Source organism: Cupressus sempervirens, chromosome 8, assembly GCF_028749045.1.
Source record: "Cupressus sempervirens isolate cs-2001-9-10 chromosome 8, ASM2874904v1, whole genome shotgun sequence".
Lineage (NCBI taxonomy): Eukaryota > Viridiplantae > Streptophyta > Pinopsida > Cupressales > Cupressaceae > Cupressus > Cupressus sempervirens.
The window spans coordinates 228443569-228458338 of record NC_143125.1 but is presented as its reverse complement, the minus strand read 5'-3'; the positions used below and the strand labels follow the sequence as shown (position 1 = coordinate 228458338).

The window sequence follows — 14770 nt, the reverse complement described above, 5'->3', positions numbered from 1 at the left end:
ACTTAAGATGAAGATTATTTTGAAGCTACAGTGACCATTTGCATAAAAGGGAGGTTACTATGTGTTATTGCATCATGCTAAAGATCTCATAACTAATGTTTACACGAATTCTCCTTTCACCGCTTACTTCAAGTCTATTGTCTTTTCTTAAGCGTTGAGATTATGGGAGTCTTCAAACAGCTCATTCACCTATAACCATCCGCATGTATTATCCTGTGTTCGAAGATTGATAAAGTCTACATTCCCCTGAACGGTGGTAATAGATATAACCAATTGGGATTCACGTTTTCAAATGAGAAAATATTATCTGTTTTCTTTGTCGGGTCTATTTGGACTCTTATTGTAACAGGTCTCCGATTACTTATATTGCTATATGCTATGGCTATGATCATTTGGTGATTGATATTGCTAATAAGCAATTTGTTGGTTTGTGTATTTCTCAATTGCATGTCTGAAGTTTAGAGCAATGTTTGTGAAGTATTGTAATTATTTTACTTCTTTAATAAAGTGGATTTGTTTGGTGGGGCTGGGTTGTTTCCGTCATTGCAGAGGGTTTTCCTAGGATACATAGCGTGTTTTGTTTATGATTTCTAGTTCATGTTATAACAAAGTGACTAGCCGCTCAAAGCATCCGGATGCTCATGGGATGCGCCCAGATGCTCTTTGGATGCTCTCCCAAGCACCCCGCATGCATCCACAGGAGAAGGAAGCACTTCCTAGCAGCATCCCCCGCGCATCTGCGCACCGGAACACATTAACATCCATATCCCCCTCTACCCTAGACGCATCAGTAACTTAGGTTTTAAATATTATACCTTGTATATTTTGTACACATTATTTATATTTTTATAATATAAAATTATATACGCTCTATGCATTTTTAAAAAAAAGGTAGTGGTTGAGAATTCAAAGAGAGAAAGAGTCTTTATGCCTATTATATAAAGTTTCTACAAATTCTGATCAATCAATATTGAAATAATGATTTAGGTCTTGGTGAAAATCAATCTCCTCCAACTTTGGGCTAAATGGTATTGTTCAGGAAATCTGAAATGAATTTTGGAAATTATAATTTTATCTTTGATCTAAATCCTTTGGAGCAGGTTGCTAGAAGAACAAACTTTGGTAATTGTGTGTCTTCTATCCACAAACATGTTCCTATTTATACAAAGACCAAGGGTCTTGTCTTTCCAAAAGACACATCCCTTCTAGGCTGGCCCTCCATGAATTAAATCCCTTTCTCATAAAAAATCAGTGGCCTTTATCAATTAACTAATAGTTAATTAGAATCAACTACAATAGTTATCTTAAGAGGCAAATAAGTATACCTCATAAGACGTTGATCATGTTGCTTGGAGAAGTATTTATCGTGAGGCAAATACAAAGAAACTTATATGCATAGTAGATCTGTCTAATCAAGAATATCAAAACATTGCTATTATCAAGTTACAAGGACTTAACACTCCCTCTTAACTTGATAATATAAATGAGAGAAACATATCTAGCAACATACTTTAAGCCTAGAATAGTACTCTATATCTATCTGATTCTTTCATGCATGTAGTATCATGATACACATGATAGTTATATTACCAAACTTGAATATGGATTATCACTGACACTTGTGATAACAGTATTACATGTAATGCAATACACAGGATAAAATCTAGAGAATTATAAAATTCTTCCTTTATCCAAATTGTGACTCATAGATACTGGCAGACCTATATCACAATATGATCCTGAGTTAAGATCTACTAGTTCATAGGATAAACTCTAGAGAATGATTAAGTTCTTCCTTTATCCAAGTTGTGACTCAGAGGCATAGAAATGTCTACATCACAATGTAATCTTGAACTCATCTAGATCTAACAATAGATCTCTACCGTTCAACACATTATCTAAGAGATCGTCATCTCTCATAATGTCTTTTATGCAAGTGTTCATTATCTCAGAGATCTTCACCTCTTAGATAATGAATACAAATAGTGAAGCCCATAACAGTTAATAGCCCGACAATAATAATTTTAATTCAAAATTATTAGTAATTAAAGAATACAAATGTATTACAATTCAACCCAACCAAGTCTATTTCTGAAGTGATCTATCTTCACTCAAGAGAGAGGTTTGGTAAGAATATCTACTGTCTGATCTGCAGTGCAAATGTATTCTAATTTTACAGTATTCCTGTCTACCATATCTCTTACATAATGGTAAGGAATTTCAATATGCTTGGACCTATCATAAAAAACTGGATTCAAAGAAAGCTTGATGGAACTCTGATTATCACAATGAATAATAGTAGGATTCATGAGTTGACCAAATAATCCCAAAAGTAATTTTTCGAGCCAAACTGCTTCCCAAGAGGCCATTGTTGCAGCAATGTATTCAACTTTTGTGGAACTTTGTGCTATTGATGCCCGCTTTTTGCATATCCAAGATATCATCGCTGAGCCTAAACTGAAACAACATCTTGAAGTGCTTTTCCCATCAGCAACTTCCAGCCCAATCTGAGTCTGTGTACCCATGTAGGTCCAAGTCAACTTTCTAATGCTTGATCCCAAGGTTAAGAGTGCCTTGTAACTATCTCATAATGTGTTTGATAGCAACTAGGTGAATCTCCTTTGGCTCACACATAAACTGACTTAAGGCATTGACAACATAGCAAATATCAGGTCTTGTATTTACTAAGTACATTAGGGACCCAATCATTTGTCTGTAAAGAGTAGAATTGTTACATCCAAATTTTTGACCTAATTAAAGAATACAAATGTATTATAATTCAACCATACCAAGTCTATTCCTAAAGTGATCTATCTTCACTCAAGAGAGAGGTTTGGTAAGAATATCTACTGTCTAATCTGTAGTTCAAATGTATTCTAATTTTACAGTATTCCTGTCTACCATATCTCTTACATAATGGTAAGAAATTTCAATATGCTTGGACCTGTCATGAAAAACTGGATTCAAAGAAAGCTTGATGGAACTCTGATTATTACAATGAATAATAGTAGGATTCATGAGTTGACCAGATAATCCCAAAAGTAACTTTCCGAGCCAAACTGCTTCCCGAGAGGCCATTGTTGCGGCAATGTATTCAGCTTTTGTGGAACTTTGTGCTATTGATGCCCGCTTTCTGCATATCCAAGATATCATCGCTGAGCCTAAACTGAAACAACATCCTGAAATGCTTTTCCCATCAACATCTCCTTTGGCTCACACATAAATTGACTTAAGGCATTGACAACATGGCGAATATCAGGTCTTGTATTTACCAAGTACATTAGGGACCCAATCATCCGTCTGTAAAGAGTAGAATTGTTACATCCCAAATTTTGACCTAATTTGAAATATAGCCGTTGAGGTTCACATGAAGTTAGTTGACAGTTAAATTGATTATATTCCTGTGAAATGATAAGATGGTTAGTTGTTATAATTTCATGTGAAAATAACATGCTAGTTGATTATTTATCACGAATTCGTAGAATTGAAAAAGCAGTTAGCTGTTATGATTATTTATAACTTGTTATGAAAATATGATTTAATTGCGGAGAATTTCCTTGCAGGAAACACGTCAAAGGGGTGGAAGCATTGTCAGAAAATAATTAGGCACAAGAGCATCACCAACACTGGGCAAATGGGTTGAGGACCTAGCAACTTGAAAACAAGATACATCCATAGGACCTGCATGAGCTATTTAAATAAATAATTTGAAAAACATAAATAATTGTGTTAAATTATAAAACGTACCTCAAAGGATTTAATATGATCTTTCACCTTATTATTATAATAGATATATCTATATACGTACATATAGATATAAAAATGAGATGGCACCACTATATTATAAAGTGACATCACCCCATTAATATTTACATGTACATATATAAACATAAGATTATAATAATATTCGAAATATAATAACATTCAAATTATAATAATATTCGAATTATAATCTTCCAACTCTTTTTTACATCTTTTATTCTTTTCCTTGTTTGTAATCGATTTAATATTTGGAAAATTCGAATTGGCTTATAATCTTTTTAAACCGATTAACACTTGGCAAGAAAATCAATTTAATATTTGGCAATTCAATTGTCTTATAATCTTTAACTAGTGGTAGCCAAGAAGTCATGACTAGGCCTTTTAAAATGGAAGCCGTGAGAGGAGTCAGACACCATTTTCTACATTTCTAGATTATTTCTGCCGTTGTTTCCAAATCTCCTTGCCTCTATAATGCCGAACTCTATCTCATTGCTAGTTTTTATTTCTGCCGATACCCCTACAATTATCGAATTATAACCTTGACTCAGACAGTGTGATTTTACCCTTTGTTGTGCAAGTATTTCCGGCTAGGAATCAGAGGTATATGCGCTAAAGGTGACGTCTTCAAGCAACTGGAGGGAAATTGATTTCAATTCAAATTATAAGTTTACAAACAACTCTGCACTTTATCAAGTCATGAGTTATCATTTCAGATTATGATATTCCCATGTTTTAATTCGATTACTATAGTAGCCGGCTAGGCTTAGTAATATCTTTCTTACCCATGATCATGTTATAAGCTTGTTGAATAATCCATGATATGAATAATGAATTTTCTTCTTACTTCATAGTTTTCTGACTCATCATAAAAGAGTCGAATAGTATCTCTTATGGGAGAGTTTTCCAAATGTAATAAAACTTGAAATAAAAGGTACAATAACATCAAATTTCATAGCAGCAATTCTCAACATTTATCATGATGATATCTTGTTTGAATTTACAAATTGAACTTTTTTAACTTTAACATTGTCCATGGCAAGTGATAGCCAAGTAACCATAGTATTGGATCCATAAATCATTATGCCAATGGAGATTAGAATTATACAATAAATTATGCATTCTTTAAGAATATCTTTTGCAAATCACAAATTGTGATAAGCTGGAATATATATATATATATATATATATATATATAATTTAGTTGAGAATCAATAGACAGAGCTGATTGCTCTGAGATCCGAGCACCTAAGATTCACCAACTGTATAGCCATGGAAAGGGTGAAGAGGTGAGACGGAGTTTGCAATGACTTCGAAAATAGAAGTCAGATATGAAACATTAATTCGAGAATAATATCATTTAATAGCTCATGCATGATCTTGTTATTAGCTCTTGCTGTCAAGTTGAATGGTGCGTTTAAATACCAGGATGCTTAGTAAATGACAGATGTTCCAAGTCCAATTTCAGGTGGGGAGGGCCTTTCTCGTTGGAGATTGTGTGCAGAATAAGTTAAGGTTCGAGGTTGGGTGGTTAAGCCCCTGACAATGTTTCACCTCTTCCCAAGTTGTCGGACGTACCATAGACAAAGATAAACTTTACATTCAATTGTTGTTGGAAACAGTTATTTTTACTTTTACGATGTATATGAAAGAAGGTAAGATTAATTGAGTTATATCATCGTTACAGTTATTTAACACTTAGATGCGAGAGATAGATTTTTGGAGTGTCTTCCATTTATATAAATAATAAATATGAGCATATCTTATGATCTTATGTTATTGCCACAGTTAAGCAATTGGAAGGAAAGAAATGATACAGTGATATCTGAAGTCCATAATGATTCAGTGGAATCTGGAGCCCTAAACGATACAGTGGTATTTGAAGCCCTAAATGATTCAGTGGTATCTGGAGCCCGAAATGATACAGTGGTATTTGAAGCTCTAATTGATTCAGTGGTATCTGGAGCCCTAAATGATACAGTGGGATCAGAAGCCCTAATTGATTCAGTAGTATCTGAAGCTCTAATTGATAACAGCGGTAACTAATGCCCTAGTTTTATATAGTGGTATTTAATGATAATCGTCATTTGATTTTGATATAGCGGTATTAAATAAGGCTAAGTTATAGCCATTTTGGAGTAATAAGGGGTTTTTGGCTTTATTTGGATGAATATCCCTTGGTGTAATAGCTCGTTGGGAAGGTCTTGAACTTTTCTAAATATTTCTCTTTTGACTTAGAATATTTCGGTGAACGGATTTCTTCCTATTGGGAAAAAGGTCATTTTTTGGATACTTGACCACTTTAAAAATAAGAAATATATTATTTTATAACCCAACGCCACATGGGGACACTTTTAGGGTTTGAGCTAAGTTTGGTGGGTTATAAGAGGTAAAGACAAAGTTCGAGGGCATTATTGACATATTACATCTTGGATTTATGTTTTGGGCTTTGATTGAGCTTTCAGCATTTGGGATGCCAAACCCACTTGCTTTGCCTGTTTAGGACATAGCCCCCAAAACAGTGGTCGGGATTCTTATAGTCAGAAGCATTCTGGAGATTGTGCATTGTTTCTTCTGGGGAATGTAGTATTGAGTCAAAGTTTTAGCTGGGGTTTGGGTATTTTACCCACGTGTGGGCACTTTGCAGCTGTACGACAGCTCTTGGCAGCCATTTACTTTTCCACGTACAGCATTTGAGAGTTGGATTCTGGCCGTAGCTTCCTTCCGGGCTCATATTTCACCTTCACGCTTTCAGGCTGGCTTTATTTTTGGTTGTAATCATTTGGATATTATTGTAAATCTTCATCTGGTTACATATTAGGCGTATATTCAAAAAATCTGCTTGAAATGACTTTGCTTTAAATATATTTGGAATACATTTTCAGAACCAGTTCATGTTATTGTACTTCTGTTATTACTTACTGAAAAATCATCAAAAATATAAAACAATCAAACCCTTCTACAACTTTTGTCTAGTTCTGCAAGAAAATTTTAATAAACAGGGAAAACAAATTTGAAAATATAAAATTACAGTAGATCAGCAGAAGAGATCCATCAGGGATCTTTCATCTCTACAATGATTTCTTGTTTCGAATTCCATGGTATGTGGATTTTAATTTCTATAGTAATTCATTGATGGTGTTTTAAGTGCTTAGTTAAGAAGTTTTTGTTATTTTAACTGTCAATCTCTTTCATATGAAGGAAACAGATTTAACTATCTTTTTATGAAAATGAAGTAATAACTGTATTTCTTTGAGTATATTAGTTGTTAATTAAGACTCGGGAAAATTGGTTGTTACAAGAATCTATGGAGAGTGATTCTGATGTTGCTTCCTTAAGTTTGTGTAGATTAATCTCCATAGGAGAAGACATAGGTCTGCAGTTCCACATTCTAAATCTCTTCAAGTTGTTTAATGTATACTTTCCTTGATTAATTATAATGTTGTCAGAATTTTGCCATACTTCCAGTCCTATGACGTAATGAAGGGAGCCTAAATCTTTCATTTCAAATTCTTTGATTAGATTTTTTTTGCATTGATCTATAAGATGATCATCATTTGTTATTAGTAAATCATCAACATAAGTATCAATATTATCATAGCATCTTTATCCCTTTTACAATAGAGATTTGGATCAACTTCATTCTGGGAGAATCTTAAACTGGTGAGATACTTATCAATTCTTTCATACCATATGCCCTTGGAGCCTGTTTAAGCCCATAGAGAGCTTTCTTGAGCTGCAAACAAAAACTTTAGGGTTATGAGTTTCAAATCCTTCAGGTTGCTTCAAATATACCTCTTCTGTAATTTTTTCATTCAGAAATGTTGTTTTTACATCAAATTGTTTTTACATCCATTTGATGTACTTTCCATCCCTTCGATGCTGCAATAGCTAGGATTGCTCTTACAGTGTTGTATCTAGCAGCAATAGCAAAGGTTTCTTCATAATCAATTCCCTCTTTCTGAGAGAATCCCCTGACTACGAATCTGGCTTTATATTTTTCAATTCTACCATCAACAACATGCTTGATTTTAAATATCCACTTAGAAGAAACAATGAATTTTCCTTAAGGTCTTGGAACAATTTCTCAAACATCATTCTTAATAATGGATTGGTATTCTTCCGTCATGGCATCCTTCCAAGTTGTATGCTTAATAACATCTAAAGCATTGGTTGGTTCTGATTTAGATAAATCACTCATGCTTGTTGCATAAGTAGAAAATCTTTTCGGTCTTTTACTTTCTCTGAAGGTTCCAGATGGTGTAGCGAAGTCTTGTGCTTCCTCTACTGTCTTAATGGCCCAAGGTGGTCTTTTCTTTGGATTTTGAGTTTCCTCAAGATTAAGATTTTGAATTTCATCTTCAATTTCTTTAATATCCTCCCTTTGAAACTCAAATTCAGTATTTTCTTCAGAACTAGGTAAGGGAGAGGGATCTTCAAAACTTAGGGCTCTTTTGAATGCTAAATCTTCTTCAAATATTACATCCCTACTAAGCTCAATGTTTTTCTGACCAAGTATGAAAATCCTATATGCTTTAGATGTTTCACTATACTCGACAAAAATACCTTTCTTCTTGGAGGGTTCTAACTTAGTTCTCTTTTCTTTTGGAACATGTATATATATTGGGCACCCAAAAATCCTGACATGACTTATATTAGGTTTAATTTTAGTAAAGACTTCTTCAGGAATTTTATCTCTAAGGTAGGAGTGAAGACTTCTGTTTTGAATATAGACAACAGTACAAGAGGCTTCTGCCCAAAGATAATATTTTAAATTTTGATCAAATATCATAGCTCTTGTTGTTCTATTCTTCCTTTTTGCTAGCCCGTTTTGTTGTGGGTTATAAGGAACATTATACTCCCTCTAAATTCTTGCTTCTTTACAAAACTCTTTAAACAAATTTGAAGTATATTCCCCTCCATTATCAGTCCTAAGAGTTTTAATTTTGTGTTCTGATAAGTTTTTAGTTAAGGTTTTGAATTCTTTAAATCTCTTAAGGATTTCTTCTAATTCTTTACATTTTAAGAAGTAAATCCAAGTTTTTCTGAAGAAGTCATCTATAAAAAGTATATAGTACTAGAATCCTCCAAGAGAAGGAACAAACATAGGTCCACATAAATCTGAGTGGATTAATTCCAAAACATTGTTAGTTTTTCTAGTGCTATCATGAAATGGATTTTTGGTGTTCTTACCTAGAGTGTAGCCTTTGCATATGCTTGAATGATTTTTATTCAACTTAGGTAAACCAATTACCATATTCTCCATAGTGGATAAGGTTTTGAAATTTAGATGTCTTAACCTTCTATGCCATATTGTGTTTATATCAGCTGCTTCATGAATTAAGGCTTCAATAGGTTGACAAGGTTTTGTATTTAATTCATACAAGTATCCCTTTCTTTGACCAATCAACTTTGATTTCTTAAATGAAGAGTTCTTAGACTAGGTCATTACTTTACTATCCATGAATGCAACATTATGTCCATCATCTTCAAGTGATGTAACAAAGATTAGATTCCTTTTTATTCCTAGTGCATAGAGTACTCTTTTGAGATGTAGAGAACTACCCGACTTCAGTTTCAAGGTGCAATTCCCAATTCCTTTGATTGAATGAGCAAAATTATCACTGATGGTAACTTCGCCATCAACTTCTTCAGATATAGAGTCCAATGCTTCTTTGTATCCTGTAATGTGTTGAGATGATCCACTATCAATTACCTATGCTTTGCTTAATACTTCATTTGATAGTGCATAATACAATACACGATTCTCAGGATCATAGTTATCTTCTTTCCTATTAATGTTTGTACAGTTTACTTGTTGCTTTGTATTCTCAGGGCAATTAGACTTATAGTGTCCAAATTTTTCACATTTGAAGCATTTATTTTGGATAGATCTTTCTTAGTTTTGTCATTTATTTGATTACCCTTCTTTTTGAAGTGCTTCTTACCTTTATAGGAATTTGTATTGAGAACATGAAGTTCTTCATCTTCAATTTTCAATTTTCCTCCTTTCTTAAGTTTCTTAGATTCTCCATACAGGCAATCTCCTTTAAGACTATTAAAGTCTAGAAGATTGTCTCTATGTTACATCTCAATTTTTGACCTAATTTAAAATATAGCCGTTGAGGTTCACATGAAGTCAGTTGGCAGTTTAATTTGTTATGATCCTGTGAAAAAAGTAAGATAGTCGTTATAATTTCAAGGGAAGATATCAAGATAGTTGATCATTTATCACGAATTCATAGAACTGAGGAGATGGTTAACCGTTGTGATTATTTATGATTAAATAATTTATTTTGATAATATAAATTTAATTACGAAGAAATTCCTTTCAGGAAACATGTCGGAAGGGGTGGAAGCATTGTCAGAAAAGAATTAGGTAGGGCATCACTATCACTGGGCAGATGGGTAGAGGACCTAGCGACTTGAAACAATATAAATCTGAGGGACCCGCATGAGTTATTTAAATAAATAATTTAACTAAAATAATTGAGTTAAAATATAAAACGTACCTCAAAGGATTTTTGATCTTCATCATATTATTTTAATAAATATCTATAGATGTGCATTTAAAATAAAAATGATTTTGGCACTATTATATTTTTAATAATTTAATAAAGTAATGTTTACATTTATGTATAATTATAAGATTTTAATAATGTTCGAATTATAATAGCAATTGAATTATTATAATTTTCGAATTATAATCTTCCTATTCTATTGTTTCTTTTTAATATTCTTGCTTTTAATCAATTAACGCTTGGCATGATTAATTGATTTTATATTTAGCAATTCGAATTGTCTTAATCTTCCAACTTCTCTTCCAACCTTTTTTATTTTCTTTTCCCTCTTTATTTCTCTCCTTTTTCAATTCGAATTTATGATGTATTCGAATGGGCATTAGTCTTCTTGATAACCGATGGTAGCCAAAGGGTCACGACTGACCATTAAAAAGAGAATATCATGAATCGATGGGAGACCTCTTCTTCTTTTTTGCATTTTTCTCTACTCTCCTTCCAAATTTGTTACGCTTATTACTGAGCCCTGTGAACCACGTTCTCAATTTAATAATCCTTCTTAGCCATCCGAAAACATTCCTCTGTTTCTCTAAAGTCAACTGTGATAGAACTCAGAACAAGGCAACACATAGCAGAGTTCAAGAATACCAGTTGGCGGAAAGAGAAACTCGAATTGGAAATTAGGTCATGCGTTTCATTGTTTTCAGACGGCTTTCATAATTTATTCAATCTGGATATTACCAATAACTCTGTTGAATAATCAATTATCAATCAGTACCTTGTTGTTGTCGATTTATTTTGAACAGTAAAATGAAATAAAAAGGGTAGTCAGAATCGTATCTCACAACCATAATGGGTTTCATAAACAGTCCAATGTCTTGTTTCTTGATGCACATTTGATTAACCACGAGAATACTCAATTTTGAATTCGGAGGACAGAGTTTTCAATTGAGTAGTTTAAAAAAATATTTATGCACATTTATTTTCCATCCATTATTTATTTCTACTTTCTCAATCTGATTCGACATGTTCTCCTTAGTCGGTTAAGACTGAGTTAATAGATATAATCTATTAAGTTATCTGCTGAAATCTGAAGTGCTTTTATGATTTTCAATTAATAAAACGATCTCGAGTTCGCACCAATTAAACAACCCATTGAAATTGAGGTAATCATGATTATTGGAATGAATCCATATGAATGCAATGCTTTAATGTATTACCAGGGATGAATTTAGAATATTTTGAGGACACCGAGGAATTCACCTGGCTATGAAGCCATAGTAATGGTGAAGAGGTGTGAAACCAAATCAGAATCATGAGGACACTGAAGAATTCACCTGGCAGAGAGGCCAATGAATGTTGAAGAGGTGTAAATTTAACTTGCAAACAAAATCAAGAAATCAGATTGGAATAAATAATTAAATAGCTAATGCATAATCCTGTTATTGTAATCTCCTGTTGCCAAGTTGTATGGTGTGATAAATACTAGGATGCCCAATGGGTGGCAAGATGATCCCTGTCTATTTCGGGTAGGGAGGGCCTTTCTCGTTAGTGATCGTGTGGGGATAAGATTTGGGCCCCTGACAATGTTTCACCTCTCCATAAGTTGCCGGACGTGTGTCGAACAAAGATAAGCTATGCATCCAATTGTTTATATCGGAACACGTTTCTTTAATTTTATGATGTACATGCAAGATGAAGGTAAGAATAAATGAGTTATATCATCATTGTAGTTATTTATACAATTAGTTGCGAAGGATAGATTTATCTGATAAATTGATATATCAATTTCCATTTATATGAGCATATATCCTAATCTTGAGTTCTTGTCATAGTTAAGTAGTTGGAAGGAAAGGAATTTGAAGCCCTAATTGATTGAGTGATAACTGGAACCCTAAATGATATAGTGGTATCGGAAGCCCTAATTGATCCCGTGGTATCAGAAGCCTTATTTGAATCAGTGGTATCAAAAGCCCTCTGTGATACAATGGTATCATAAGCCCTAAAAGATCCAATGGAAATCGATGCCCTAATGATTATAGTGGTAAGTGATGCCCTAATTTTATATAGTGGTATTTAATGATAATCGTCATTTGATTTTGAATTAACAATATTGGATGGAAGTCGTTTTGTGATAATGTTATAGTGGTATCTGTGGACTAACTCGAGTGATTACAATGAAGCATTCTAGTTTTAAATTCGATCTCAAATTTCAAGGTATGTGGTTTATAACTTCTATAGTAATTTTCATTGATGGTGTTTTCAGCTCTTTGTTAAGAAATTTTTTTCAACTAATTTTAACTGTCAATCTCTTTTATATGAATGAAACTGATTTAACTGTTTCCCATGGAGATGAAGTAATAACTGCATTTCTTTTAGTATAATAGTTGTTAATTAAGACCCCAGAAAACGGGATGGTACACTCTAGCACTTACTCCTTGTGAGAATTTTTCCTATGAATCTGGTAACCCGTCTATAACTATAAGTGTTAATTCCTTGTCTTCAATTATGGTCCCTATACTTGCAAGTTTTCTTAGACTAGCCACCTTTAGGAGGTGAGAGTTCGTAGATTCTCCCTTCTTTAGCTGTATATGATTTAGTTGCCTTTTAGTGCAAGGGATCTAGCCGCATCGTTAACCTCATATGCATTTAATAATGCATTCATCATATGAAATGTTGTTCGATGTTTCATTAACATAGGTACTATTTCATTTTTTACTCCATCTAATATGATCTACATGGCTTTCTTGTTTCCTTTACCCCAGATAGTTTTATTATGTTCAACATCAGGTTGCTTTGATGCTGAGTCAACAAATTGTTTCACATCATTGTCTTCAAGAATCATCATAATTCTGAATTTCCAAGCAATGAAGTGTTCTTTCCTGTCAAACCTATCCTCAGGTCTGATTGTGCTTGCCATTGAAGATAGAAAGATGTTGCTAGATATATAAATTCTGATTGTCAATTTGTGGAGCCTAGGTTCGACAACCTGGCTCTGATACCATATAAAGTTTCTACAAGTTGTGATCAATCAATACTGAAATAATGATTTTGGTCTTCCTGAAAATCGATCTCCTCCTTTTTTGGGCTAAATGTTATTGTTCAGGAAATCTGAAATGAATTCTGGAAATTATAATTTTATCTCTCATCTAAATCCTTTGGAACAGATTGCTATATGAACAGACTTTGGTAATTGTGTGTCTTCTATCCACAAACATGTTCCTATTTATACATAGACCAGGGGTCTTGTCTTTGCAAAAGACACATCCCTTCTAGGTCGGTCCTCCATGAATTAATCCCTTTCTCATAACAAATCGGCGGCTTTTATCAGTTAATTGGAATTAATTACAATAGTTATCTTAAGAGGCAAAATAAGTATACCTCATAAGATGCCGATCATGTTGCTTGGAGAAGTATTTATCATGAGGCAAATACAAAGAAACTTATATGCATATCGGATCTGTCTGATTGAGAATATCAGAACATTGCTATTATCAAGTTACAAGGATTTAACATATTAAGGGACCTGAGAAATTACCAGAAACATATAGCTGGGAAATGAACTGGCAAAGATTATAAAAAATAATTTTCACAGGGCATAAGGTGACGACTCAGACCAAAAAAATGTACTTGCTTATCTTAGAAGCTCTCAACATGCATTTTTACACTACTGGAAAAATATAAGTGTTATGGTGATAATATGTATTGCCCCTAAAAGTGAAAGGGCTGCTACATTTTGAAGATTCAAGATTGAATTGATTCCTCTAAGCAATAATGCACTACATTCATTTACACTAAAATGCTTTAACTTGCAATACCGAAAGACAGATAAATACTGAAATATCAAGACAGATTTCGTGAAATGAGATCTTCATCTGTTATCTCTTCTCCAGATGAATTTGATCTATACTATTTTGCTAAGCATGTTGCATGTGCGGACATTATTCAACAAGGCAAGATGCATGTTCTCTTCCATATTAGATTTAGCTTCTACGTTTTTTGCTTCCTATGATAGGCCAATTAATTATTTAGTGGTATATTATTCATATGTAATGTTATTATTTTGATATATATCTCAAATTTATTGTATTTTATATTCTGTAGCATAAATAATTATGAAAATTTGATGCTTGTAAGCAGTAAAATTATGTGGTGAAGTGATCAGCTAAAACACACGGGTAATCACTGTGGGTGGATATGTTGTGGAGTATGGTTTCACGTTTTCTGCCGTACATGATTATCTAAGTTTTAATTGTTCATGTAAGTTGGTAGCATTTCAAAGACAGCACAAAGCAAGTGCTTCTTTCAATTATGTGGACAATTGCTTCATGGGATATAAAGGAAATGATGACAGCTGTAGATTTAAGCACTTCATATGTCTGTATAAAGTTCAGACACATTATCAGCATTGTACTTAATTCTTCCATATGTTGTATAAAAATGTTTCCACAATAAATTTAAATTTTAGAGTTTTATAACAATAGTAGCTGTTA

At 33.3% G+C, this 14770-nt stretch overlaps 1 protein-coding gene across 2 annotated transcripts in view; it reads left to right on the top strand.

Moving 5' to 3' along the window:
- The window catches only part of LOC149542332 (YbaK/aminoacyl-tRNA synthetase-associated domain-containing protein), a 95569-nt gene that overhangs the window by 43602 nt on the left and 37197 nt on the right, over nucleotides 1–14770 (top strand). The gene's annotated exons all lie outside the window — the stretch shown is intronic.